Source organism: Polyergus mexicanus, unplaced genomic scaffold, assembly GCF_030449975.1.
Source record: "Polyergus mexicanus isolate NDT 795.1 unplaced genomic scaffold, iyPolMexi1.0 SCAF_6, whole genome shotgun sequence".
Taxonomy (NCBI): Eukaryota; Metazoa; Arthropoda; class Insecta; order Hymenoptera; family Formicidae; genus Polyergus; species Polyergus mexicanus.
This window is the reverse complement of record NW_027223326.1, coordinates 1,123,860-1,150,719: the sequence shown is the minus strand read 5'-3', so window position 1 is coordinate 1,150,719 and position 26,860 is coordinate 1,123,860. Positions and strand designations below refer to the sequence as shown.

Sequence of the window (26,860 nt, the reverse complement as noted above, 5' to 3'; positions counted from 1 at the left end):
AAAGTCGGAGAGAGATTTCTTCTCCTCCGTTCCTCCTCTTCGCGAGCGGGACATATCTTTCTCGAATTAACGCTAGAAACGAAATCCGTTTCTGCCTATTATCGATACCGTCAATTGCCGCCCTATTATCGAACCCAATTAGCCAGATATTACGTATTTCTCGTCATTATGCTTCTACTCGATTGCGTGACGCGGTCTCGCTTTGACGAATCGAACTTATTAACAGGAATATCCTTTTTTTTTTTGTGAGGAACTATTTACAGAATAGAATTGATGTAACGTAATCTATTAAACAACTAGCTATAGTTTTCTTTTTGGATATATCGTGTAATATTATAAAAAAGAATAACTAAGCAATTTATAAAAAAATAAATATTCAAGGGATAAAATTGAAAATGACGAACGTCTGGCAAGATTTATATCAATTATAGTGATAAGTGACAAGTTTGATTATCAGACTACAATATTTTTATCAAGAATTTAATCTTTCATTAAAAATGACAGTATAAAATAATTTTGTGTATTATATTATTTAATATGCATTTTAAAATTTACTTTACATTATTATTGCTAAAGTTTAAAACATTAGTTGATAAATAAAGTAAAAAAAAAAAAAACAATTTTTACATTTAAGAATAAAGATTTAATAGTAAAACTTAAAAAAAACTTTTTTAAAACCTTACTTTTCCGAGATTATTTTCGAAAATTTTATTACAGTAAGCTTAGAAATTGTTGTAATTGAATATAAAAAGTAATTTACATTGTCATCTCTTTGTCAGCCATGAAAGTAAACTATATGATTATAGGATATGATCGTGCGCAGGAGTTAAAAGCATTTTTCATACTCCGCCATATCGATTCGCGACGAAAGAGTACTGTCGCGAATTGTCCATTGATCGAGGATCGTCGAAGGGTCGAACGCAATTAGAGCGAGACCGATTCTCGTCCAAGATAAACGAAGGTCCCTTCTCAAATTGTCGTAGCCGCTCGACTATCCCATGACGTTCCGCGAGAAATTTTTTTCGCCCTTCGGCGCTCTCTCTCTCTCTCTCTCTCTCTTCAGGCTGCGTGACATTGCGGAATTCGGAACAAGGCTCCATGGCCGTTTTTGTCGCGAGTTCGACCCAGGAGCTGGCCGGGGACTGATTTTCCAGTGGATGATTCGCCGCCGGCGAGCGACTCTATTACCGCCGTGCTCTAAAAACCGTTGGTGCACATACGGTCCGCTTTTTCGCCCTCAACCTTGTCCGTGCGATTGAAGGGCCAGGAGGGAAAGGGCGCGGAGGAGAAGTGGATTGAATGAATGAGCGAGCGAAGTTTATTTAGATCCTATATCAAGAGAAAGAGACGATACCACTATCGCTTTTTATTCCAGTGAACAAAATATTGCTAGAATGAAATTGCGATCTTTTAATCTGTTCGATTGCGCTCGGAAAATCGACTGGTTCACTGTATAATGGCAGTATTTTGGCAGCAATTAAATTTAGTTGAATGAATAAATATAGTCGCAATTATATTTGCTACTCAACAGCACATTCGAGCGAAAAGAAACAATCTTTCTTATTTAATTACAATATAAAATAAACTATCAACCAATAGAAAGTATCATTAAAGTAATGAAAGCAGGTATTAATACAAAAAAAAAAAAATAGTCGCGAAAATAAAAAGAGAAGAGAAAAATAAAATAAGATAAAAGACATTAGATATTTTTAATGGAGAAAAAAAGAGAGAGAAAAGAGTTAAATCAATATCCCTTATAAGAAGGGTAAATACGTAGGAAGTAATATAAAAGATAGGTACATAAAAATGTGTCAATGACAGTAGAGATAAAGATTTTAACATGTTTCGCACTAACATCACAATAACGAAATACCGACAAATATGAAAAATGGCCGAACTGGAGGAAATACAAAAAGATGCGTGTAGGAAAGCACGATGGAAGGACGTACTCACGCACGTATGTATATTCCAGCGAGAAGGAACCCGGCGAGAGGAGCCTCTCGTTTTTCATTTCTTTTCACGAGCGCGACGGACAAAGGCCATTGTGGAGGATCCCATTGTGGAGGATTAACGTATGCACACATGTATACAATACACATACGCACGTGTGTTTAGTCGGCGCGACTCTGTGAACGCGTGCGCTCTCTCTCCCTCTCTCTCTCTCTCTCTCTCTCTCTCTTTCTTGGCCCGCTCGTGGAATATACACGTATGTGCATATGCACCCGACCATCGAGGAATCCGAGCTGCTGACCCCCCGGGTGACACGTTGCATATTTATATCAGGAAACGATCGGCTGTCACTGCGCGCGCGACGGTTATACTCCTCGTGTCGATAGATCTGACAAGTAGAAAAGTATAAGTTGGAAAAATCATTTTTTTTTTTTTTTTTCCGTGGATAAGTCTGCGAAGATCCAGAATCATGAATGTGACTTTTGCGAGAGATAAATTTTATTTTGGAGATGAAATTTTTTAAGATGAAAGACACATAGGTGAATGAATCACAGATAATTAAGTAGATATATATGTGAATAACATTTAAAAAAAAACAAAAAAATTCTTGATATTTACTTGCAGCATTTATAAAAAGTCAAATTATAAACGTATAATTTTTTTATCGTAACGCAAATTTACTGAATTTTATTACTTGAATAATGCCAAGAATGTACATATATGTATATTTTTGCGAATTTCAATATTTCAAATATATACAATATATACACATAATTGAAGAACTTTATTCTTTAACATATATTTTCTTAATTATAACACAATGCATAATAATGTATTCAATATATCGGATGAAACGGCGGAAGTTGTATTGTAGCTGGCTGTAACCGACTTCCCTCGCGTCGCGTCGACGCTCATTGTTGCACGCCGTCGAGGAATCCTGGAAGAGGAAGATGACATCGCGGTTTCGTTCGTGAAAAGTCGACGCGAATAGTATCGTCCAGCTCGACGTTTAACCGAGTCAGGCACGAGAGTCAATAGAAGTGCATAGTGCTCGAACCGGCCCGTAGATAGCAACAAACGATAGGGATTAAAGTGGACGACAGTTTCTACGATCTTTCCCACGGATCGTTGCTCATGGCGAAAGTATTTTGCGATCGACACTTGGCGATTTGTGTAATAAGCTCGCGAAGATTCGCGAAAATATTTGTGACGTCAAGCGTTGATGAGTTTGCTGATTTCAAGTTTAGAATCAAATGATTTACATCATTACGGATGTAAATTAATGATTCCATCAAAACTGATCTATACCAGGCCAAAACTCGCCAAACCGGCAACGCAATGTGCATGAAAATGCACGTTGGACTATTTTACATATGGCACTTACTATTGGAAGAATATCGATAGTTAGTAAAAAATTAAAAAATTATTCAGAAATATTAATATTTAATCACTTTATAGAAATTTATCACGATAGATTTTTCATCGTTATTCTCATCTATTGTTTAATATCTAATACGATACTAAATGTGTAAAAAAAATATTTCTGTCATCCGTCTAACATCTGTGCTATGATATTTTTGTAATATATAAAAATAGTTTTTTCTTCAAAAATTTATTTAAATTTAATCAGATAACATTAATGTCATAAATTACAAATTATACACATAATAAATTTAATTTTTCTTTCTTTCTTTCCCTTTTCAGCTGGTGTATTGTATCAAGTACATTATATACGATTAACAATATTAGAGAATTAATCTTACGTATACCCTTGCAGCACATTACGCATAATTATTAATTGCCTTATATCATATTATGATTATTATAACGTATATATTATTTCGCATTATCTCTTATATTACGTATCGCGTCTATTATTACGCTTTCCGAGATGACTCGTACGTGGCACACAAACGTATCCACGATAATATCTGATCGCTGGTATCTTGGCGCAAAATAAGACTCGGTCCTATTCGTCGAGGAACCGGGATGTACATTTAACAAGAGACGCTATCGCGGTTCAACGAAGATGGGCAGGCATGGAACGACGACTATATAGGTTCGGCTGGTGCTATCAATGACGCTTAGCAACGCGGAAGCCATTAGCCATATGGCATATGGCGTGCTGTAACACCGTACATCCTATGCCATGGCGTACCTCGCATCGCGGTACGTCCGTACGTCCGTCAGTGGTCGCGCTGCGTATATTGCATCGAGCAACGACGATTGCCGGGAGAAGAAAGATGAGGAGGAAGAAGAAGAAGAAGAAGAAGAAGAAGAAGAAGAGGAAAGAGACGGCTGGCGCGAGGGAAAAGCGCGCGAGAAACTCGCCGTCTCATCTTGCATGTTACTTTTGAGAGATAAAGCCGAGGATGCGGATGTGCGTACGGTATACAGAGTCTCCGTTTGTAATTTCCCCCCCTTTCGCAGTTTTGATCTTGCGTAGATAAGCGAGAAGAGGTAATATTCGTGAGAATATAAGGGATCTGAATCCAAAGTCAATTGTCCGAATTGCTTAGTTGTTGCAAAATTCAAATATCTTTGTAGATACAGATATATAAAAGATTACTATTGCGAAATCTACAATATATAATGACGATTTAATAATCTCAGTAGAAATTGACGACGCAAGCTAAAATAACTGACCGTTTAGCGCGCGAGTTGCATCTTTAGATAATTAAATATGTTTGACATTGATAATTACAGATGTTCGTAACACTCTTCGGAAATAAAAATCATCTTCCCCCGTCTCGCGTAAATCGCGAAGTCGTATGATTCCGGGGACCGGATTAATATCCCGGCATTAATCAGCGTTCTAATTAATTTACTCGCTGTGACACGGAGGGCTCCCCTAATTAGCCGTGCCCGACTCTCGCCGGTGTCGAAATCTTGCACCGTGGGCTCTTACACTATCGTCGTCATCGTTGTCGTCGTCGTCGACTTGGTCGACTACTTTGTCGTTATTGTCGTTGGTGTCGGCAGTTCGCCAATTTGTAAACCCGAAACTGGGAAAGCACAGAACCTTCATTTATAATAGTACGGTTTCACGGTTTGCTTTAACACACGGGTCCAAGAATTAAGATTTAAATTCGCCGTTGCGGTATCAACTTGGCGAATTTTATCGCAGAAGGGGAGAAAGATCGATTGTCGTTATATGTTAAATTCCATATTATAGGATTATGATATATCTTGTGGAAGAAAATTCTTGTACACATTATTCTTTATTGGTTAATCTTTCGTGCGTTGAATAAAAAATTTACACCGCTTTACGCGAGTATTTCTCTCATTCAAAATTATCTTTGTTTTTCACTTCTTTTAATGAAATTCAAATATCGCTTAACGCGCGTATATAAATAGTTTTATAAATTATATTAAATTATTATTTAGATATTTTTATTGATCCTCCTTACGATTTTCGAAACGAGAAGAAAAGTGATATATTTAATGATTTAAGTCTCCTTCCCACACACGTAGATATATTATTACTTGATAGGATAATTTATCTCGTTTCTATTTATAAAAAAAAAAAAAAAAAAAAAAAAATTATACGAGAAGCAACGCAGTTGCTTCATACATACGATAAGAGGACGCTGTTCGTTTTTTCGCCATTAAGGAAGATAGGCCGCTCCGATTTCGCCCGCGAGGAACTTTCGTTCCGCCGAGGAGTCATCGTCGTCTAGCGTACGCACGATGCACTACGGCATGGCTGCAACACGGAAATGAACGTCGAGCAGTCGTAAATTCCCCCATTCCCACCGTCCGTCCGCGACTTTTCTACGGACGATAGTATAATAGCATAAATAGCCCGTCCGCACGGTACGTTGCATCGCACGTATAAGACAAAGTGTTAAGATCCAGGGGTAGACTCGGGGCGCACAAAAAGGTCCTATTAATTATGACAGGTTGATGTACGAGCCGTGCACACGGACCCAAGCGAATGAATTCGATCCTTGGCGATTCTGAAAGAGAAAGAGAGAGAGAGAGAGAAAGAAGAGAAGAACCGGCCGCGCTCGACTCTCGTCTCCTTGCGCGAGGATCATGGGTCCTTTTAAATCTGCTCCTCGACCGGGCTCGGGATATCCACTTCGTAACGTTAGACGCTTATCTAACACTAACGAAATTATTGTTATTAAAAGTGAAAAAGTTATTATTAAAAAATATATATTGTATGAATTATTTATTTCTATTAGATTAAAAATAATGTAGCGTAATATCTTTTTCTTAATATGATAAGATATTAATTCTCCTTCGATATGATTAAATATTAATTATAAAGACAAGTTTTCTTTCCTCTTTATTCTTGCCTTCGTTTACAGCCAAAATTTTCCATCCCTGTGACGAGAATTAACGAAAATTAAATAATTTCACTTTGAAAATTATGAACGAACGAACGAACGCACGAACGAACGAACGAACGGATCGTGTATTTGGATATCGCGCCGGATCAATCGATAGATATTTCTTTAATAAGCGTAAAGGCGATCTCTTGTCTCTTTCTCATTCTCTCTTACTCTCGGTATGGTGTACTTATGGTAATCCGGCCGATGCGTTTTATCGACAATGGCAGGACGGTACCGCAAGTATTAAAAGCTTCGCCTCCCCTGTCAACCCTTTCTTCGAGCCCTCGCTCCCGGGGGATGCACCCTATCATCGGTACACTCTCTCCCGGTCTCTCCCCGGGGAGACAATGATGCCCTCCCCCCTCCCCTCCCCTCCCCTCCGATCTTCATCCTCCCTCTCTCCTATACCCCGACCGCCACTCTCCTCTTCCTGCTCTCGGATCTCAATCGCTCGCAAAAAATCTCATTTATCCATTGTGTTGCGCGTTACCCGGTGAAAGGAGAGTCGAAAGAGAAAGAAAGGAAGAGAGGGAGAAGCGGAATAGAAAGAAGAATGAGAAAGGGCGTTTATCTATTCTTGGCTCTCGGTTTCTAGCTCTCGTGCAGGTTATGCACTCCGGCGTTCTTGTAAGACGTGTTTATTAAAGCGCGTCCCCGTTTTCTCTCCCCTCTTCTTTTTTTTTTTTTTTTTTTTTTTTCCTCCTGATCCTTGTCTTCTCGGTATCGGAGGTCGCGCGTCGAATGGACCTCGGTGGGTCGAAACGCGCGCGCGGTCCACGAGGGCCCGGATGACTTGCGTGCGCGTTTCAATCACGGGCTGACCCCTCGCGAGCCGTTTGCAGCGCGTCAGGAGAACCCTCCTTTTTTTTCAAGCCGGTGGTGTCTCGCTTCACCTGCGAGCCTCACCCGGCAGCCGGAATCGATTCTTCGCGGCGACGTGATGCGCTTATGCGTAGGAAATCGATAGCGTGCGCGATACGACGATATCGTGGATTTTACATCGTTACACATCCCGCGATCTCCGATAATCCTGTAAAATCATCTCGAGATGTTTAGCCTCGCACTCAGATTTCGGTAGCGATAGATTGTAATCAGATATCATGCGTATGGGGGGGGGGGGGAGGGGGGCAAATAAACCGTGATGAACAAGCGCTTGATAAGGAAATTATTATTTAGTATAATAAAGACTATTTTAATTTTTTTTTTTTTTTTTAACGTAGCAAATAACTTTTACTTATTAATCGGAATAAGCTTCTTGAAAGATTTGTTTAAATATAATCAAAATTTTATCAAATGTTATATATTATTATAGAATTTTAATGCGATATAATTTTTTAAATTAAATATCGATAAATTGCAAATAGAAATTAAGAGAAAGTATAATTGGTATAAATTTATTAAACGTTTATGAAAATTTACTTTATCAAAAACTGTTCGCATATATGTTTAATCGCTTAGAACTTAAAAGCTATTAACATCGTCATTCTGGAAAAATTCAATTTGAATCGAAGCAGAGGATTCGACGACAAGTGTTTGAGAGCACTTTTGTATACACGCGACGATTGCGTGAATAATACGAATTGTCGATGTCATGGTACGCGTTTGCGCGTACGCGCTTCCACGCCGAAGAAGAACAGGGATGAGGGGTCACAAAGCCAGAGATGAAAAGAGAAAACTGCAGATTGGAGCCGAAGAAAGAGAAACAGAGAGACAGAGTGAGAGAGAGAGAGAGAGAGAGAGAGAGAGAGAGAGAGAGACAAGGAGGGATGCGACTGCTGGGGTGCAAATTTCGAAGCTACTCGCTCGTAATACATGTGGGTGTAGGTGGCTCTCAGGGGCTGCAGAGATGCGAATGAACGGATTAAGGGATGATTCCTCGGCACGGGAGAGGCGCCCGCCCTGTCGGCGACGTTAACAGGATTGACGATTAACGTGTGGGTGGTTAGTATGCAACCGTTTTCATTGTTGCCAGTCGGGGCGTAGGTCTCTCTCTCTCTCTCTCGCGGTACGACGAGAGAGCAGCGGTATGGTTCCCTTGAATATTTAACGGCTGGGAGACGCAACCGAACGGGAAAGAAACGGGAGCGTGATAAGGGAAAGCAAAAACGCCCCCCCCCCGCCGCCCCCCCGTACCAGGGCATTATCGCGTACCGCTTCGTCACTTGATCCGGGATTGAATCCTCGTCGATTTCGCCTGGCTACTTCCGGATAGTACAATAGAAAAAAATGTTTTCTTTCTTCCTACATGCAAATAAATTTTATATATATCGATAATTATAAAAATAGTTACGAAATTAATTTAGTATTTTTTTTTTTTTTTTTTTCCCCTAACAATTTATGTCAATATATTAATCAAAACAAAATTACTATATTAATTTTTAATTAATTTGACCTTTCACTTTTGTAATAATAAAATCGCACGGAAATATACGAAATGAAATTATCTCGGCTAATATTTATTACATTATTATTTTTAAATAATATTAACCGACAGGTCATAATCCTTAGTAACGCAATTTTCATAAATCAAGAAAATGGCGAAGTCACGCACTGGAAAGTAGTAGCCACGAGATCGTTGAAGCGGAAACTGCGAGCCGGTCGGGGCCAGCCAGCCGTTTTTCTTTTCTCCGGCATATTGTTTCGGTTATGGGCGATGTTGGCCGGGTCCCGGGCCACCCTGCTGATTAATGCTTACGTAATTCATTGCACGAGACGTTAAAGGCATAATCTTCGCGGTCTAACTGGCGGCCCCCCCTCGTCTCGTTTTCCTCATCTTCCCTCTTCCTTCGGGCATATCAGTTACCGCGGACAGGTATATGCAACCCATTGGGGCCCCACCTGGCGCGCACGGACTGACCGTGGTTTTGTTTCTCACGAGCAACAAGGGGCACGGGCGCCATTGTTTATACATAGCACGGAGTAATTACCTTTCGGAATCTCGTCGTCGCCGCTGTCGTTGTCCGCTACAGGGACCCACGGTCCCTTCTCTTGGCCTACGGGCCCTCGTTCTTCCTCCCTTCCTTTAAGGATACTCGATCTCCCTCATGTTTTTCCCCTCGACCACGAGGCTATACGGCAAGAATCTCTCCATTTCATTCCGGTTAAATTCTGACTTTAATACGTTGATTTGATTATCGGTGAAAATTTTGTAAAATCAATATATATATAATATTATAGTATTCTCTTATAATAATAATCGCATTTTTATTTTTAAAAACAGTATGACAATTGCCTAATATTTTTAGAAGAATCAAAATATTCATTCGTATATACTGTTTCGTATTTCCATACAATATATCGCGATCGTTCCGAAAATTTAAATTTTGCGCAATATATACGATACAAGAAGACACGTACATATACATAGAATCCTAGAGCTTTAGATTCAAACCAAGTAATATTTTTTTAAGCCCGATAACACAGCATGAAAAATATCGCTTTTCAGTCTTTGAAATTATTATCGACTTTCATCAGTCTTAATCCTCGGACTCTGAGAGAGGAATTTTTTTTAGTTAAGAACGCTGCGCGCGATCCATCGAGAGGAACCTCGACGAGGGGTGAAGGAGGGGAAAGAGGAGCGCGGATGCTTTTCAGAATATTCGCTAATATATCGAAGCGGGCTCAATAATCATTGGCGAGGCTGACGGTCAGCGGACGGGCCGTCTATTCACGGCGGTGTTACGCGGCCTTTCACGGATATCGGGTTGCCCATTAGCAACTAGAGAGGCTGTCCAGTAATTACGGCTTAATTAATCTCCCGGTGCCGTGCTCCTTCTCTCCTCCCGCTCCTGCCGACTGATTAACGTTCGCCACTCTCAAAGGAAGAGCCGACAACGCGATGACCTCTTGTGCCGAAAACCAGCTACCAGCTTCCCTGTGTACGCGCCCGCTCTCGTTGACCAGCGGAAACGCTGGTTACATTATCCTAAACGCTCGAACATGCCGAGATACAGGCATTAAAACAGGTATATTACATTTAATGTTAAATATATATATATGTATATTTTTTTTTTCTTATTTTTATTCAGTACGACGACGGTAGATAATATTTTCTCAAAGGATCGGGTACTATATAATCATGTTTGAGATTAGATATGAAAAAAAATATGGATATAGAGATTTTTTTTTATTATATTTATCTTTATCACGAATTCTCTTCTATGCGTAAATATTATCCTAGAGTCCTAGATAGTCTGAAAATAAAATTTTCAACTATTTTGCAGATATTTTATTTATTACAATAAGCAATTTATTTCAAATCGTCGCTTTCATTCGGAGAATTTCTAAAATGCCTATTTGTTTTTACGATTCCTTTGAATCATAAAATCATCTTTCGACTCGCGTCAAATGACGAGAGTTACGTGCTCGAGAATAGGTACAAGTGCTTACGCGCTTGTTTTTAGATGCGCATCCCCTTGTGCGACGCGCTAACGCTTTTCGCTTCTCTTTGCATCTAATTTAGCTTTTGTAAGATCTCTTCTCTAGAGTCGCACAGGTGAACAGGTAGACGGTAAACAACTGAATCAGCTTACCATTTTTTGAGGGGAGCGTAGGGGAGCGTGTCCCCGCCCGGTTGGTGAATCGTCGAGCGCGCTCGACTAAAAGATTCATGGAGCAGAAAAACACTAGTACGCATTGCGTTCCCGCGCTAAGGAAGGATAATAAGAAGGGATTTTATTACGTAGTCACGAGTCTCTTCGTCGCCATTGTCTAGCTAATTATGAAATACTGCCGAAGACGCTCGAACGAGGCTCGATTGTGATGGACGACGAAGGGTTGACCGAGTGTCTCTTAGGCTTCGACGAGCTTTATTTGTACGTTGTAATGGCTGTGCCGTATGTTTCTGCAACGAATATAATAACATAATCCTTTACGGCAATCAAATGCATAAAGTTACAACATATTAGAAAGAAGAGGACATTTTTGTTTAAACCTCTAGGATACGTTTGTCATTAAATCGATTAGTTAACGAAACGTTTCAGACGGTCTATCTAATAAAATTGACTTACGTGATAAATTATATTTAGAAAAAAATGGAAAAAAGTACATCATATTTTTATTAAAATGTATTATGATTTTACATTCGCCTAAAATATTTCCTATTATAATTTGACATTTTAAATTCAATATTTTAAATTCAGGGATATTTAATGAATAAAAAAAATATGATCGATAATATTTAATATAGAATTTCTACATTCTAAATGCTGCTGAATCCTCTCTTCGTTTTGGTTAGTTACGTTAGGACAACCTTTCTTATACTTTCTTTCATATTCGTTTTAATTTATAAATGCGTAAAATATAGAAAAATATATATTTTAAATTTTACCTAATCAAATTGATTTATATGTAATAAACTTTATTTAGAAAAAAGTACATTATATTTTGAAAATGTCTGAAATTGATACTATGATTTTTCGTTTGGAAACATTCAATTTATTAAAGCTGCTACCGCAATTTTTATACAAAATAACGGTAACGCTGGGAAAACCGAGTCAATCAAGAATTTCGTTCTCGATAGCGTTAAAATCGAGCAGACAGGGACGCGTCATTCGAAGGAAGTAGCGAATCAAAGAGCGAAACGCCAAGAAGCTTTCGCGCTCCAACGATCGTCCCTCGTCAATTACACGGCTGCCTAATTAACTGCGTCCAACTATTTTACGATACCGTCTGCGCCACGATAATTATTTATCGCACGCCACATCGATATCCTTTACACGACCGATGGGTCTCTTATCCATGATTTCTCACCTATAATAAATCACACGCGTAAACCCGTAATAATCGCGAAATCATAGATATTTTCTAACGATGTTCGATAAATTCACCGTTAGCGCAGCTATCGCTGTACACGCCTCGATGTTTTATAATAGAAAAGAGAGAGAGAGAGAGAGAGAGAGAGAGAGTAAATAAATTTATACTTTTATACAAAGTAGTGGAAATGCTATTATATATATATATATATATATATATTTACGTGCATGATTACATTTAATTATATATAAAGATATTATCTGGTTTTTATGAAGAATTACAAATATTACAAAAGTCATTCTTGAAATTATTAATTATATTAATATAGTTCAAAAAGAGGGAAACGGTCGGGGGGGAAGGAGAGGAGAAACTGACCAAAGATTAAAATTTGATCGCAACGTTGAATAACTTGGAAATTTTAATTATTAGACGATATCTCTTATATCGCACCAACTTGAAAATTTCCTTTCACTCGCAAGCTACGATTACTTGCGATAAACTCATGCGCGATCGCGATCGATCGACAATCAAATTTCCGTGAATTAGGTCAGGTCGCATCGCAACACCTGTCGTTAATGGCGTGGCCGTGCACGATCCTAAAGGAGCATTACTGTCAGCCTCTCTTGGTAGTTCGTTAATATTTCTCTGCCGCAATCTTATGTGGCGCGCCGTACCTTTTATCGCGCGGGTCCTTCTCTCTCTCTCTCTCTCTCTCTCTCTCTCTCTATCTCTCTCTTTTTCTCTCTTTCCCGCGGGACCCAATCGATACCGGCACGCTCATCAGCGTCCGACGTTAACGAGTAACGTTCGGACACCTAATGATGGACAAGTTTTCTCCTTGAGGTATGCCAGCCGGAATTGAATCGAGATGCAAATTACAGCGGCCCGGACCCGCGCGCGCTCTCCGCGCCTTCCCACAAATAGGGCCGCCGTCCTTAATACCGTGCTCGCGCGAGCGGCCATGCATCTACTAACGATCGGCCACAATGAGTAATGGAATTTATCGTGCGAGCTGTTCGTCAGACTTTGCTCCGAGAGTCTTTGTGAACTTTAGTGCCGGTAGTAGTACTCTCTTAGCGAAGAGCGCGCGTACAGGCGAGAACGTAATCGCGCTGACTGTTGCTCATTAATCTGGTTAACGAGATCATGAGTTTATTACCGTGGAACATGTAACGCGAACATTTTCTATATAATAGTGTGGGTATGGACAACCCATGCCATGTTATCTACATGTAATTTGCCGTCGTATATATATGATCTACCAATAAACTTTCATGAGAAGATTTCTTCATCTTGATATACTTCATGGGAAGAGATTATTAAAATTACTAGTAATTTTCCCTCGGACAATTTTATAGCTTTTTTTCTTTTTTTCTTTTAGTTAAAAGGCTCTTTCTAGTGTTATGAAAGATTAATCTGCGAAGAAAATTATATTAATAAATTATCCAGAAGAATAAAATAAAGAACTTTGCTGCTTAAATTAAGAAAACATGTTTACATTAACATCCGCATTACCGTTTTGCAAAGAGGTTTATAATTTATAATTTTTATTTTTTGTAAACTAATCTGAATCGTTTCTTCTGTTTCTTATATAGGCTCATTATGCAGCCAAGTACCAAGTAGTAGTTGCCATTCTGTTCTTCCACCTGATAAATATCACCGATGAAAATTCTGTGAGTATTCTTGTGCAATTATTTCATAGAAAAAAAAAAAAAAAAAAAAAAATTTAATTTATCGTCACTTTCCGATATAAAATAATAGCTCGACGCACGTATAATGTGAGAGTCAAAGGAGATAGGCTACCGTGAGAGGCGCCGGTAATTATTTGCCGAGGGGTGTCAACGAGACTAATGACAGCCGTAGATGGCGAGCGCTTTCGACGTTGACGCAACAACGCGTCGTTCTCTCTTTCGCCTCGCTCTTCTCTCTTCGGCTAATCATCCTCAATCATAATCACGCGCGATCGTCGCGTCGATCAGACAGATTGCGCTTTATCGCCGGAATTAACGTATGGCATGCCTCGCAGCCGTACTATGTTAGAGTCGCTCGTAATTCCTTTTGTCTTGCGTTATCGTTATACATCGACTATCTTGCCGTCTTTGCTGCACATTGTAAATAATATTTGTTTGTTCGTATTTTATTTATTTTTATCGATTTAATTAAACGAGCAAAGTCACGCTAAACTGCAGAAAATAAATAGCTAGATATTTTATCGGGCCTTTGTTTCCTTTCAAGGCGGTTGTTTGGGATAATTAAAAAAAAAAAATTGTATTATTACAGTTTCTATATAAAGTATATTTTTGTTATAACAAATATTGTATTATTATTAATAATGATTATAATGAATATTTGACATGACTTACGCTCGACTTTCAATTTTTAGCAAGAAACTAAAATTTGCATATTGGAAGTAAATTTATGTAGGCTATTTATATAAGCTTATTTCTTTAATTCCCAGATATTTTATCTCATAACTTTGTATTAACTATTTCAACCAAGTTCTTTTAAATACAATATATATATATATATATGCGTTTGAAAATCTTACAAACAATAGCGTATGAAACAGAATATGCTGGAGATCGTAAAATGTTTTTCTCTTACGCGTGTTTTTTTTTTTTTTACGTGTAACCTATATGCATAATCATACAATGTGCGTAAAAAAGTTGAAAATTTGCTTAACGTATTCATATCGCGGCAATTAAATAATGATGGGCTTCTTGAACAATAATCCCGTCTTTACGAAGCTCCCTTTTTTTGCGAGTGCGTGCTGAAAATCGAACAACGGTCTCGGGATTTCGGTTTTGAGCATCCGGTTAAAGCGCAGAACTGGGGGGGGGGGGAATGGGTTTTTAATCAGGGTGTTCCGGACAATGGGCTCCCCAGGGGGCAGCAGCCACCCTTGTAGTACCTTTCTTCGCCCTTCGTATACGGAGGTGCCTCGAAACACCCTATCGTGCGTGAGGAGTTTCTCATTATTGCGCACGGCCTATATCGTTGATAGTACAGTAATTTTTATTTCGCGCAATTTATTGCGTTGTACAATCAATGTACAAGCTCAGAGAAAAGATAGCATTCTTGCGTACGAGAATATTTAACCTTCTTTCAATTATAATTACAAACAGATTTTTTTTTTTTTTTTTTTTTTTTTTTTTTAACAAAAGAAAAAAAGAATTCTATTCATATTTTTTAACAATATTCTTTTTCTCCATAAGATTATTTTTTTTATAATTTTAATAAATTTTCTTAATTATTAGACACTGGCTATACGAGAAGAGTTTGCTAAATAAATATATTTTTTAAATCACATACACAATAGGTAAAATAAAATGGAGTAACTGCACAAGTAAATAAATAATTGAATCTATATGTGTTTATTTTTTTTTTATATAGGTATATGAAATAATATTAAAATAATTAATTAATGACGACACAATTTTTGAAGAATAATTCAAGAATAGATTTATAATATAATATCTTAGTTTTATTTATATTAAATATTAAAGTGATTGTTTATTAAAAAAATTAATATTTATTTCAATTAAATTTAAGAATCTTCTTTATGTTAGTTTTAGATAATATATTTCTGAATATCGAATGGTAGCAGCACGAAAGGGGAGGTTTCAATTGATATTTAAAACATAACGATATCCAGATTGATACTCGTCGACTTTAAAATCTTGGAAAATTTATGCGAATCCTCCCCGCCTCAAATACTTGCTCGAGAAACATGTAGCTGGTGTGTTAATTCGAGCCGGGATGGTTAGAGGAGGGTCAGAATCACGGGTCATTATCACGGATACGAAACCGCGCGATCTCGCGGTACGCCGAGCGTGGTTGAAAGTGAAACCGCGCGGTGTAATCAGCGACGGCCATATGTCGCTCGGGCGACGTTACGCGCGTCGTCAATCGAGGGGAAACGCGATTCCGATCCCTTCCGGCGTGTCTCCCTCGATGCCACTCTACCACTCGAGAAACCTCCCCCGTGTCTTCTGTATCCCTCGCATTCGCATCGACTTGTGTCCCGCGAATCTCAGCCATTACGGGTGCATATCAGATTTAACACTCGATAAGCTCGCTGTTCGTCATTTAATTTTGAAAATACATGTACGTAAAGATGATTTCAATCTGCAAGCATTTTTTTTTTTGAATATAAAAGAATTACACGTGAAAAAGTGCTAATTCTTGTACTTTTTGAAAAAATTCATACACGTGTTTCATGCTATTTAAAATTGATCAATTTCTTGTTTTAGTATGATAATTGTCAATTATATTGAAAAAAAGATTAATAATTTTATTTCGAACAACGACATTAAGAGACTAAAGTTATTAATTTACATTGGCGGTTAAGCGCAAGGAGCCAATGAAGTCAATTTGAAAATGTGTTAACGATCTCTTCCGACATTATTCGTGAAAGTTTCTTTAACCAGCTGCCCCCCCACCCCACCCCCCCCTCCCCCCCTTCTTCGTCTTGTCGGAGCTTTTCCATTTAGCATTGTCGAGAACGCGCAGGAAAGATTAAACGTTCGATCGACGGATGACTGATGCAGGATATCTCACCTGCATCTGGCATCTGCAGTCGATGGACTCGCGTCGACGCAACATTTTCCGTGAAATTTTGCAATTTGCTTAGTTCGCACCGTCACGGAATCTGTTTTCCACGGAGCTGCCAATAAAGCTGTTTACACACGAGAGGAGCTCACGGGAGATTAATGATGAAACTCGTATGAAAGTTTCTGCGCGGTTAAATGGCCGGCCGGTGTTTGATATAGAACCATTAGCGTTCCCTCCGGAACTGGTATCCGATTCTCCTTCGTTCCTCGAAATCGTGAAATTTTCTCCCCCGGTTTCTGTCGAATCGTTAATGATCGTGCACGGGATGACCATTGTCCATTTTCGGGTCATCGGAGGTAAATAGAACCGCGCGTCACAGTACATTTTGTAAATTTTCGATAAATATAAATGTTTTTTTTTTTTTCCAAAAAAATATGCAAGATTAAATATTATTTTTGTCTATAATTTATTTTTTATTCTGTTTTTTTTTGTCCACGACATTTTAATATCAAATATCTTTAAAAAGAATTGACAATTATAATATATATAATAATATATATTAATATATTTTTCTCACGATGATATATTGTATATTGATAGCTCGTTCAAGATCTATATTTTATCTTTTGCAAGAAAAATAAAATATGAAGCTATTTTTTTCTTATTTTCAATGAGAAATATGAATTATCTGATTTTTCATGGATTTGTATTTAATCAACATCGATGCTTAATTTAATGCGAATGCTTTAGAGGAACTTATTAATTCCTTTCATTTTCGAAAAATATTTTCAACGAGGAGTGAAAGTTTGCGTCTTATACGATCGATGATTCGAAACGGGCGACCGTAAATAATAACGAGACAGTTGCCGATTTGAATTTTCGTGAGACCGGCCGGAGCGAGGTGCCCCGAAAAACCATTAATTTATCGTAAACGCGTCGAACGAAGAGCGACCGGTGAAGTTCAACGGGGAGGAGGGCTACTGACCAGTAAAGAAGGGGGCACAGGGGGGGGGGGCTTCGTCGAAGCGCAAAGGTCCCGTTCCCGGCAAAATCCCTCTCGCAATCTTGGCCCCGGATAATCACGGGACAGGTGATCCCAAAACTGGAAGACTGACCGGTAACTTTGTCCACCAAGATGAAGGGTCAAAAATCTCCCCTATGCAAATGTTCCTATGCAGAGGGTTCCTCCCTTACCGGGTATCGTTTGATTTATCGCTCAATTCGAAGGAGAAAGATCCGGTCGATATCTCCGTCTTTTCCGATTGTGATTCGAATTTCACGCAAAGTGCCGAAAATCTCATCGCGACGCTGAGAACATCTTGGTCTGCAATTCTATCCTCGCTATTTAATGCTGAATATAATTAAACGTGAGTTTCAATTTTTACTCGACATACAATAATTTATTATAGTGTGTCTGATATTATAAAATTATAGAAGATACACATATAATCACACGGAGAGAATGATAATTATATTTCTAAAGATTATGATTGAATTGTAAAATAAGAATTCTGATTTTTGTTTCGCAAAAGAAAATAAAAACCACGAGTTCTTATTTCACTTAAATTGCTTATTCTGTTACGCCATTAGCTTCATCACTTTTCAAGAATAAGAATAATTACTACTGAAAGATCAGCGATCGCAGCAGCAGCTTTTAACGCTGTCGGGCGGCGAGTAATCAAGCGCCTTTTTCATTACAACGGTTACCGCTCTCATTGCGATTTCAGTCCTTAAATCGTCGTAGTCCTCCTATCTCTCCGTCTACCTCCGTCCATCTCTCTGTCCTTCTCGCTCGGACATTCTCCGCAGAGCAGTTTCTTTGGCCGGCGATAAAACGGGACGCAATAAAGGTGGAAGCGTTATTAGGACTACGTCCTTTTGCTCGGCGAACCCTAAGCCCGAGAGAGTCTCGACCGGCTCCGACAACCATCGACGACAAGGGGTTGAACCGCTGAACCTCCGGAGACAAATCCTACGATGAAACTCAAGTTTCGAGCTCTCTTGTCTTTTTCTTTCGTTTCTCTATTTCTCCCATCTCTCGCTTGCGCACAGTTCATAAATAAATTAATTAAGCGCGGCAACTGATAATGTTAAAATAATACCGCTTGCGGGATACAATGGGGTAATAGTGGGCGGAGAACAGTAGAAACGGACGACGAGAAATACACACACACACACACACACACACATATATATATATATATATATCCAGTCTCTCGCGCAGTTCTTAAACTCCTCCCGGAGTTAATTTCGCGGCATTAACAGTCGAAAGAGTGCGAACAAAAGGGCTTCGAGGGTAGAGAAGACAGATAAGGAATGGAAGGAGGCAAACGCAGGAAATATGAACACACTCATAATGCAGGCGCCGCCTCCACCGCCGCTACCGTCGTCGTCGTCGTCGTCGTCGTCGTCGTCGTCGTCGTCGTCGCGACGACCGCGAGAGCAGTGATTCTCTCCCTCGGATCTGAAACTTACAGTCGCATAAATATTTTTTTGGATGCTTTCCGGTGCTCATTCTTTCTCTCTCTCTCTCTCTTTTTCTTTTTCTCTTCATTTCTCGACCCTACAAAAGTCAACGACGTCGGTGATAAAGGATTAACGACGCCTCTTAACCAATGCGAGAGTTTGAAAGGCACGTAGAATTGCTCAGATTTTAACCCTTTAAGATATTTCGTTATCGAGACAAATCTGTTCAAGTAACAGGAAAATGTTTATCCCAACGAGACGGAAATATCATTGTAACAAAGTAAATCTCTCATTTCGTGGCAATCAATTTATATTTGCTTAAAGTGTTATATAATCACGCAATAAAGTAAAAAAATATTATATATATTGTAGATATATGCGCGAGAAAAGTTTAAGAAATATTGTACTTATACATATGTGTAAATGTATTTTTTTTTTTTCAATTAATTTACAATTTATTGCTTTCAATATGCAAACATTATTACCGTTGAACAAATTAAATAGATTAATAAACGATAATAAGTTTGAACGAAATAGAAGAGTAAGAAGAGCATAAATGCAATCAATAAATTTGCAGTCTTAATCGCGATTACGCGAATATCGCGAGGATGAGAACCACGTTCGGAAAAAATGTCAGCGCTACTTTATGTACACGAGGCAAACAAGCCCGCGAGTTCGGTAATAAACCTATCAAAGACGTACGGCAAGATTACACGGCCATCGGATGTAGGGGCGGGTAATATCTCTACGCTCTTTGCGGGAAGTTGAAAGATTGGAAAAATATACGAATCGCCGTTTGCATTTCGCGAACCCGCTCGCGACTCAAACGACGCAACCAACTTTCTCAGTACTTAATTAATAACACGAGACAAATATTTGCTCAACGAAACGCTGCCGCATTTTTTTTCGTGATTGATCCATGACATGAAACATGTTTATATGTGTGTGTGTGTGCGTGTGTACGTGTTTGTGTAAAAATATTCGAATCAATAATATTTAATGTGTAACGTCAAGCGTTAATATCAAGCATTATAAAATAGAACAAAAAGTTTATTATTATTTTTAATTTACCTCTTTAATAACCTTAATAATACGACGATTTTCGATAATTAATAAAAAGTAAAGTTTAAAATTTATATATCTATTTTTATAACAATTTAATTATAGCAAACTTCTTCTCCTGTTAAAAAAAAAAAAAAAAAAAGATATAATGCATTCTTTAGAAATTTAGTATGCATTAATTATATTTTTTAATTATAAATTGATCATCTCAAGATTGCTCTGTACTTAATTGCTCCATGTCTCTTTGAATTTTCTTTTTTTATTTCATATTTCATGCTTTACTTGCTTCTTCTTTGCACATGATTATTCAATGACAATTTCATTGCGCGTAATTACGATCGTTTCGACACATTTATGAGTTAATAGCTATTAATTATAATGAACATAGAATTATATATATATGCAAAGGAGATGTTAGAATTTTGGTTGGATATTTTCTTACAGAGAATGAGAACAGATAACTTTGCAGATGTGCCATATTTTTGCGGAAGATTATTTCTTTCTCAACAAAAAGAGTCTCTCTGTTGCTAAGACTAATAAAAATATAAAAGATTATGCAATTAATGAATTTAACGTTAATCTAAAATTGTAGAATAAAATTTATCTTCATATTTGTAAGATTTAATTTCATAATTTCATTATTATTATATTTCTCTTAAACTTTTACGTCCCGAAAGAATTTGCGTAATTTTAATAAATCATGGAAAAAAATATATATTGTCACATTTTTCGCAAGTATATATTATTTCATTATATTGTTCTATTAAAATAAAAAAAAAACTTCTTAATCTATTAATTTATCATATGAATTTTATTTCTCTTGAAAAATAAAAATTTGATATCAAATAATAATATTAAATTAATTTACGTAAATATTTTCTTCACGAAAATGAATAAATTTTATTCTTTATATAAACGTTAAATTTTTTATGCGATGATAATCCATCATTTATTCAGCGTAAAAAATTTGGATAAAATACAGCATATATTCAGCTCGGAATTTATATTATAATAATTATAATACATATGTTAAATATACATTTTTCGGGACAATAACAAATCGGTTGGCGGTATGCGGCCTTGGTGCTTGGGGCGTATAGCATACTAATATTTACATCGAATTGTTGTCACTCGTAGGTATTTGGCCTTGCCTGCGTACAATAGAATATTGATATTTGCGTTCACCCTGTCTTCAGTCGTACGGCGAAACTCGAATAGGAAAGTTGAAGCTCCGTATATCGTCGAATTATATCTTAAGAAATTCTTTATTATAATTAGCTGTTACTTCATAAGTATGTCGAAACGATCGTAATTACGCGAATGATCATGAAATAGAAAAAAGACCCGAAGAGACATCGAGCGACCGCGGAGCAATCTTCAGCTGTGCAATTTATAACTAATTTAATTTATCATTCATTATTCGAGATTAATTGCTCGTTTTTTTCTACTCTTATGGAAATCGATATCCGAACATATGAAATGTCATTGGCCCTCTCTGCTATATCGAGTAATTTTTTCACCGTGCTTACGTCGGTCATGATCAGCTGTCATCGCTGAGATCGCTTATTTAATCAAAGAGAATTAGTGCTAATATGAATATATTGTTACCACCGGTATTGTTATATATATATATATATATATATATATATATATATATATATATATATATATATTAATGCGAGTGTAATATATTATTTTTAAAGAATGAAAAAAATCATAAGCATTTTTCTCGAATTTGTAAGATGTTGAACGATCATTATTGCAGAAATTATGTATCTTGAAAACTCGAATATTCAGAAAAGAGAAATAGAAATAATTCTATATAATATTATTTGGATATAAATTTTTATATCAAATTTATCTTCAAAATACATAAAAAATAGAAACACGATTATTTTAGATAATTACTTTGTTATTTCGTAAATTAACTCACAAGACAATAACAACTCTCTTAATTAAACAATACTGCAATAATAAAAGAAAAAAAAAAAACTCGTATTATTATAAAACTCGATTTCTCTTTGGATTTTTCGGATTGTAGACGAATACTCCGCAAATATTGCGCAAAAACGTGGCGCGAAGTGCACTGTGAAGTGTGACAATTTCGATAAATCGTCTTGAGAACGGCGGCGAGTCAACGGGCGTGCTCAGGCCCGGTTAAAAGCAGGACGGAGAGGGTGAAAAAAGGTTGTTGCGTGATTCAAGGAGCGCCGCGACAGCGATGGAAACGGGAAAGGGGAGAAGGAGGGCAGACGATAGAAACGGCAGAGGGGATGACTTTTGAAGGAAGGAAGGAGGAAGGGAGGCGAAGGGCCTCGTGCGTTTTCGATGTACGAAAAGTAATTACGGGATGGTTTCCGGTAATCATATCTAGAGCGCATTGAATGAGCGCATTGTTCGGGCACCCCTTCAGCGATATGCACTTGTACGCGGCGCCCCTGCCTCTCCTCTTCGCCCTCGACTCATCATCGGGACTTCCACCCTCTATCGACGTATATACTTACGACGACCACACCGCCGTACGTACCCCTTCCTATAACTATTACGCACGCACGCTCGCTCAACCCCCGGCGGCGATTGCGGGGGCTGCGGTTATACCGCAGGTCGTTCCTGGGTTCACCGTGGGACGCTCCTCCCGTCATTGACGGTGGTTAATGCCTCGAGCGATTTGAGATTTTTCAATGCTCTCCGTCCTCTCGTTACGGGTACTCCGAGATTTTTTTAAAGACGAGTACATATGATACGGACGAGTCGTGCGATCGCAAATATATGAATAATTATTACTTAAAAGAAAAAGACCATTTGATTTGATAAAAACGAAATAATAAACTTTAAAATTTCAAACTCATCACATATACACATCTCGGTATTGCAATCTATACAATATGTTGAAAATTTATTTGCTTCGTACATGTACTGTGTAATAAATAAATATTAATCGAAGACTCGAAATGAAACAAATTAGCATATAATAATGATGTTAAAATTAATAATTCTAAGAGCGGGGGAGGAGAGATAAGATAACATGTTTTGTATCATAAACAAGCACAGCTGAATTCATCAGAAATTTTTGGACAAAATGATTGAAATAAAATTTCTTTTTTAATATGCAATATATATTAATATTGCTTGTAAATATTGAAAAAAATATGAAAAATGTAAGAAAAGTACAATAACAGTAGGATTAAAATTAGAAAAGAAAAAAAGATTTTGCATTCTCTTGGAATCTTAATTCTCTAATAGCACAAATACACAGCAACACAAAAGGCGCGATATTTTGTTTCTCCATCGATAAAATGAAATCCTAAAATGTCGAAGAAAATGATAGAAGCGACGACGTTGTCAGTTGGTATGTCGGTGCGCGAAATTCGATGCGGTTGCATCCTAAATTTGACCTTCGACAACATCGACGGACAGTCCGAGGTCGTATTTATTGAGTTTGGTCGAAGAGCGCGCAAGTGCCAACGACTCGCCCCGATCTTCGAGTCTCCGAGTACTTTCGTCTTTCGTTTTTCGCTCGTCTCGCCAATTGACTATCGTCCGCTATTTGCGTGCACGCAGCCCGTAGAGAAAAAGAATCGTTGCTTTCCGGTGGTGGTAGATTGAAAGGGCAAATTCCTCGCGCTCGAATCACGCGTCGAAGATGTCTCTCCTCTTTCGATTTCTTGGCGAGAAGATCGTCTTACGCGCCCGCTTTGGTTCGATTACGGCGCAGAAAACGACATGGAACGGCTGCGCGATAAGAATGTTGACGACGGAATTTATTGGCAAGGGAATGCGGGATAAGATGATTGATGATGTAATGTACAATTTTTTTAACTTCAACATGTTTTCACACACGTTTATAAAGTGAAATAAGTTTACGCCGATATGAGAAAAAGAAGAAGAGATATAGTTGAATGCTGATTTATTAGGCAAAGAGAGAGAGAGAGAGAGAGAGAGAGAATAATCGCGAATTTTACGATCACCAAATTATATATATCATTAAATCGATATTTTCTACGTATGAAACATATAAAAAACGATAAAGCTGAAAAACAAGATTTGAACGTGGATCGATATCGGATCGACTCGGAGAAACCATGTACGACGTATTGCAGGAGGAAGACGATGTAAGGACGACGGAAGGAAGCGAGATAGAACGTGGAAGTGCGAGAGCGAGAACCGAGAAAAGAGCAAAGAGCATGACAAGAGCGAGGCTGTAGGGGCGCAGGGCTGCGACCCGACTGACCCTACCTCGATGCCCCGGCTGCCTTCGGAACCCTCTCCAGCCCTACTCCGCGCACCCTTACCCTCACCCTTAGCCTCCGGGGGTGGATGGAAGGCGGGCCGGCCCATTTTTCGCGTCCCACTTGACTCCACGTCCTCATTGGCTGTCGCCCTCTCGCTCTGACCTCTCTTCCCTTGGCTGCTTCTGACACCGACAGGGTGGACGGTCGCGTTCCTTCCACCTGGCTCCTTTTTCCGAAGAAGAAAAGCAAAAGAGACGCCGAAGATCCGGATGAAATATTAATCGCTTGTCTAATAGATGGTCGCTGGTCGTCTACTAGCCAGCTAATAACGAATTTTCACAAAGCAATTTGATGATAGTATGGAAAAAATACCTTTTTTTTTTTTTTGTGAAAAAAATGAATAAAAATATATATAGAAAAATAATATGAAATATCAAAAAATGGAAAAACTGCTACTAGTTAAGATCGTCATTCGCACTGCAGCGATATTTATGAGAACAACGATTGGAGCAACGATAAACGGAAATAAGACGCAGATAAATTAATTTGAAACAAAAAGTGATAGAAATCGCGAGATTAAAACGAGTTCAAGGTTGAGTCTAGTGAATCGAATACACGCCCCTTCCCGAGAAGAAGACGAAGTTGCTCGACAGACGCTTAGAGGCGACGATGACGATTCGTGGTAGCGCTCGCGGTCGGTTTGATAAAAAAAAAACGTAGTAATATGATCAGCAGGTTGAAGAATCTGTAGAGCTCGGTCGACGAGAGAAGAGATCACGAGGAGAGTGGGGGGTGGGATACGAGAGTGAAGGAGAGGACGAGAGAACGCGATAAGAAGAACTGCGGATCGCTTGTTCGTCGAGTTCGCGTATAGGAAGAAAAAGAGGGACGGTGAAAGAGGTGAGGAAGGAAGGAAGGAAGGAAGGGCGGGCGGGCGAGAGAGAAGGAGAGTAGAGGACGAATAGACCGACGGCAGACGGATAGATAGATGGAGAGCGATGCGAGGCGACGGTGCGGCGAGCGAAACGACCTCGAGCGAAGGAGGGAGACTCGCTCGTTTGGCGAGCGCGGGATCGAGAGAAGAAGGGAGAAGCGACTACTACTAGAGCGAGGAGTCAAAGTGGGTACGGAACTACTCGGTCGGGCAACGCGTGCTGTTCAACCAGGGTAGGGCAAACCCGTAGCCAATGAGAGGCCGACCGGGGCGCGCCCGGGACTCGACCCCACCTTCGGTAGCCATGGAAACTGGCGGAACCCGCGAGAAACCCTCGCGGGTTCGCGATGGTGGGAGACCCAGGTCGGTGTCAGGGGTCGCCTTAGTCGGCAGTCGGTCTCTGGTCGGCCCCAAGAATAGTCGTATCGACGCGGTAGTCGAGTATCACCTCTCTTCTTCTTCTTCTCCTTCTCCTCCTCCTACTACTACTACTACTACTACAGCACGGGCCGCCGCTCCGCTGCTCCTGCTGTCGTTGCTGCTGCCGTTGCTGCTGCTGCCGCCGCCGCCGCTGTCGCCGTCGCCGCTGCTGTTGCTGCTGCTGCCCGGCGCTGCGAGCGCGCGACGGAGGGACGACACCATCACGCACACCATCGCGCGACACGCATTCGCGAGAAGAACACGCGCACGCGAACGAGCAGCGTACACACGAGGAGACTCGCGCGCAAACGCAAGAGTACTCTGCGTTGATACCACTGCTTCGATTACATACGCGTATGTACGTAGATACGCACGCACACACGCAGGCAAACACGCACGCGGGGACAAGAGTGATCTTTGGCGTATACTCTGATACGCACCAGAGCGCGAAACATCAAGCGGTGCGCTCCAGAGGACGCGGCCAGTCCAAATTTTCTGGGTTGTTGGGACTTACCTGCGTCACCCACCCTTCTCAATTAATCGTGTGTCGTCGTCTTGATGTTGGAAGAATTGATGCTGGGTGATAGACCGATGAGTGTCGGTGTGGATGTCGGTGTCTTTAACGCGAGACCTTTCGCCTCGGGAAATCGCGACGTGCACGTGGAAAAGTGAAGTGCCTCCGAGTGCATGAGCGAGTGTGACGGAAATTGTTACTATTTCATATTATTGTATCGTTCGCGATCGCCATTTACGCGCGTTTACCAAAAGTTTTTGCGATATGATACCGTGGTTGTTACCGCGCCAACAATTTGTCAGCGATAACGAGGTTGATCGGAGCTACGAGATCTTTACTTAGAATATCTTCGAAGTAATCGAATGATCAGACATACCTTCGATCTCTGTAGATTTTAAAGAATTATCTAACTGGAAGATTTAAAGAATCGAAACGGAAGCGATCGAGAATACTATTTGGAAAAATTATAGTGCATTGAAGTAATAACTTTGATATCTTCAAGTATCCGCATCCCAATAATAATTGAAGAATGTTACGTCGATCTAGCCGTGCTTTTCTACAAGTATGATAAGTGTCGGACATCTCCTGTACGATTTATTTCGCGATTAAGTACTCTGCGTTGATACCACTGCTT

The 26,860-nt window shown here is 39.2% G+C and overlaps 1 protein-coding gene across 3 annotated transcripts in view; it reads left to right on the top strand.

Moving 5' to 3' along the window:
- The window catches only part of Svp (steroid receptor seven-up, isoforms B/C), a 197,527-nt gene that overhangs the window by 60,505 nt on the left and 110,162 nt on the right, over positions 1 to 26,860 (top strand). For 2 of the 3 annotated variants that reach the window (XM_070297039.1, XM_070297037.1), the window contains exon 3: positions 13,640 to 13,717. The exons of the other annotated variant lie outside the window; for it this stretch is intronic. The gene's annotated coding sequence lies outside the window, so the exon portion shown is untranslated. The remainder of the gene's footprint in view (positions 1 to 13,639; positions 13,718 to 26,860) is intronic. 3 annotated transcript variants of the gene reach the window in all.